This window comes from Gavialis gangeticus, unplaced genomic scaffold, assembly GCF_001723915.1.
Source record: "Gavialis gangeticus isolate Ggan-Ray unplaced genomic scaffold, GavGan_comp1, whole genome shotgun sequence".
NCBI classification, from domain to species: Eukaryota; Metazoa; Chordata; order Crocodylia; family Gavialidae; genus Gavialis; species Gavialis gangeticus.
The window spans coordinates 101,931,108-101,935,275 of record NW_017728992.1 but is presented as its reverse complement, the minus strand read 5'-3'; positions in this window follow the sequence as shown (position 1 = coordinate 101,935,275).

Genomic DNA, 4,168 nt, shown 5'->3' with positions numbered 1-4,168 from the left:
TCCCTTCCAGCCCTAATGTCTATGAAATCTATGAAAATAGCAGAGTAGGCCAGTCTTAAGCACTTGCAACAGTACCTTATGATAGGAACTTGAATGACAGATGGAAAGCAGTAACACCCTACACTGAGCCAGATTTTGGTAGCCCAGCATAATATAGCTGAAAAACCCAAGCCCTGCCTACACATCCACCAACGGTTACACTGATGTGAAGTACAGAATGATGCAATGCAAAGGCACCCCGCCACCACCACCTATTTATGCATCCAGTAACCACAGTAAAAAAACTTGCCTTACAGTATACAAAGCAAAATGAAGGTGCAATTGTAGCATAGGTGGCAGATTACTTGGGTTTTAATCTAGCTAGCATGACTAACGAGCAAAGACAACACTGCAGCACAGGCTTCATGGCATGGTAGCCGATACTGTTACCTGTGCTACCTACATTAAGGCTAGCTCAGGGGTGCCATTCTTTGCTACATGCTCACCCTTATTTGCTTTGCAGACTCGAGACTGCATCCCCACCACAAGACTACAACACTTGAGGTTTTTGGAACACAAAATAAAAGGGAAAGAAACAGTATCAAGTTTAATGCTGTTGGCGAAATGCTGACTCCATTAAAATGAATGGAAGCTTTGCCATGATTTAGTGGGGACCGCTGTTTCATCCTTGAATGCCATCATTTACCTTATACTCACAGGAGCAGGTATACAACTGCTACCAAATTGAGGGGGATTGCAGACTGAGAGATGGGCAGGAAAAACCATTAGGCTATAAGGTCCACCATGAAGAGCCTTCTGAGAACTTTTCATAATTTCCCCATGTCTCTCAAGAATGCTGGTTCCTTCAACCACTTGTATGTGCATATATATGCTCAGGTAAACTTATATGTAATTTATCTGTTTGTCATCGATGAGACTTAGCCCATGCATAGTCAAGCACATATAAATATCTGATGGGTGAGGACATAATTTTGTGAGAAAGGGATATGTAAATGTCAGATGGAAAATATGTGCTACTGAATTATATTGTCAGAGCTGACACCTCTGCAATACTTGATAACTTACTAACCACTGATGTCACTTGTTTTTAAAAAAACTAAAATGAACTGCTTTGTTTTATGATGTCTCCTTTGAAAATAGGAGCTCCCAGAATACGATTGCCACATCTAAATGGCCCTACCCTGACACTGAAACATATCACTCCCTGGATGTTTGTGATCAGGAGGGCTTTTCACAGATACCTGCAGATGCATTAGAGCATTCCAGATATAACCCCAGATAATAGTACTACTTCTCCATCAGACCCAGTTGCACTTTTACATAGTAATCTTGTCAGGACAGGGATATTGTTTGGCTGGCATACCCTAATCAAACAGAGGTATATACATTTGCACTGCTGTGTTCATATACCACAGACAGAAGATATTCTTAGTTTTGACGGAGACCAGGCTCTAATTTTACTCTGAATTCACAGGACTTAATCCTGCTAAGTGCTGAGTATTCTTCAATGTGTTGAGCTCTCTCAGTTCCCAGTGTAGTTAACAGCACTCATCACTAGAGCTGGGTGGAATCCTTTGGCAAAAGTTTTCCTAGTAATAAACTGCAGTTTCAGGCTGACCAAGACTATCTGCTTTTTTTGGCACTAGAAGGACAAAATGGTAGTAGTCGTGCCAACGGCATTTGGTCAGTGGTTCTGGCAAACATCCAGGATATAGGAAACTTGGATCCAGTTCTTTCCAGGGGGGATTTAAGCCTATTTACCCATCTGCTCCTGAATGCCTTAACCACTATGCTATAAGGAATTCTGGGTTGGGGTTGCCTCCAAGCTCTCATATCAATGCGGCTCTAATCAAAAATGCATTGAACCAGCAAAAGTGACTTTAGCCTAGTGGTTGGGAAACTCTCATTGGAACTGGATCACATCAGTTCTTCTGGTCCTTTCTTCATTGAATATCGTATTTACCCAATCCAAGACTAGTTCAAATTTAAGATTACCTGTCCCATAATTAGATCCTAGACATGGAAAATTAAGCTTGTTATAGAGATCTAGAATCTAGTTTTTATGAGGGTCATCTTAAATTTACCCCCCTCCCCTTTCCCCCCCACTGGTGAGAAAAGCAGCAAAGGGAAAAGCAATAGGAAAAAGTAGCATCACAGGGACAGGGAGCCTTCTCCCCCACTGCTTGCCCCTCATACCGCTTGCCCTCCCAGCACTTGCCCCCCACCCCTCAACTTACCCAATTTGGTGCCTCTGGCTCCAGCTTCAGCCCAAGGCAGAGCATATACTGGTTCCAGCCCAGCAGCAGCAACAGTGGCAGCTCCAGCCCTGGCCCTAGGGGCCAGAGCCAGAACATCTCCTCTACTGCTCCACCAGGATGCACCCCATGGCACATCCAGACGAGCGCAGATGTGCAGTATGCAGTGCCACAGACCCATCTGTAGTGCCACGTGTTGCACATGCAGGTGTGCCCCACACTGCTCATTTGCAGGAGCGGGGGGAAGAGGAGGTTTGACCCCAGGGTTAAAAAAACCCCATGCCTATACAGAGCGAGGTGGTACACATGGCAGCAGTGTACACTGCCTGAAAATGAAGCCTGGCTGGCCACAGCACACGACACAGGCATTGCCCAGGCACATGTGGCAATGGCACAAAGTGTGCTGCTGCTGGCAAAACATACATGCCCACTCATGGGGATGTGCCCCATGTGGTCTCCCTTGGGTCAGGGCTAGAGTAGGAGCTGTAGCAGCTGCCTGTCCCAGGACAGTACTCATATCCAAGTTTTCTTTTCCCACCATGTTGAATGGGGAAAAAACCCTTTGTCTTGGATTAGATTAAATATAGTATTTCTCTCAAGACTGAACAACTCCAGCAGGTGAAATGGAGAGACCACCTCAGAATGCTGCACAACATGGTGACCAAGGCACACTCTTGAGCAACAGGAGATGTTGCTTGAAATCCTCTCTGTGAATCCACAAGGAACTGTCCTTGAACTAAACCTGCTCTCCAGATGCAACCTACCCACATAAGTAAAAGATAGTCCAGGGTGGACCTCCATTAATCTGTCCTGTTGGAGTTGCTCCTCTTCACATACAACACTCACTAAGCCAGAGAGACGAACTCCCTAGAGCACCAGTTGGGGCACTCATGCTAGAGGTGGACCACATGGGTAGTACAATACCTGAACTGTCCCCTCCAGTCTGCATTAGGACTTGGCTGTGTTAATTTAGGCTGGTGTTAGTGAAAGGTTGCCAAACCCTGCACTGTAATAGTAATGAAAGTAGGAGCAAAATACCATTCAGAATGAAGCTGCAAAACTGCTACTTGCTTGTAATATTTTAACTGTGTCAAATAATGGGATACAAATACAAGAAATCATTAAACTGAGAACAGGCACTATGCAATCAGAGCCATCAATTACATTATAACAAACACAATTTTATAGCTTTAGAATGAGAAAGGAAATCTAGCACAAAGCAAAATCTGACTTCAAAAAAGTCTCAACTTTTTCCACCTTATTCCTTCTAAATATCTCCAGTATTATTTTGGACACTAAAGAGTTGTTCCATTGGTAAGATCTATTTAGTTCCACCAAAAGTATAAAATCATGTGTTTGGTATTCACGTCAATAAGATATATAATCAAGAAGAAAATAAACTATTAGACTTAACTTTCTTGAAAGAGTATGCTCTGCAAGGAAGTGTTTTTTCAGAAACTATAATCACATGGTCACTGTCCTATGCCTATGCACAATTTTTTTATTAACATTCACTTGTATATAGCCAACTAAAAAAAAAAAAAAGACTTTCTAATTTGAGGCATTCCCATCTGATGAGTGTTCAGTTTCATATAATCTCTCCCAAGCATGATGTGGAAATTAAAAAGGAAACCAAAACAAAATCTACAAGAATGCTATCTGCACTTCAGTTTATACCCATGCCTGTGACAAAACAAAACACAAACAAACCAAATCCACACAAATTAGCTAAACCTATAACTAGAATATAGAAAGCTTGATTCACAGCCCTCCGACTGACAAAAAGCCGCCAGCAAAAAGAATGACTGATAAACAAGGTGTTAAAAAACACTGGCCTCTATTCCATGTTTTTCTCAGTACAAGTTTTCTCAGTACTTACACAATGGGGAACTCCCTACTTGAGAGCACAGAGG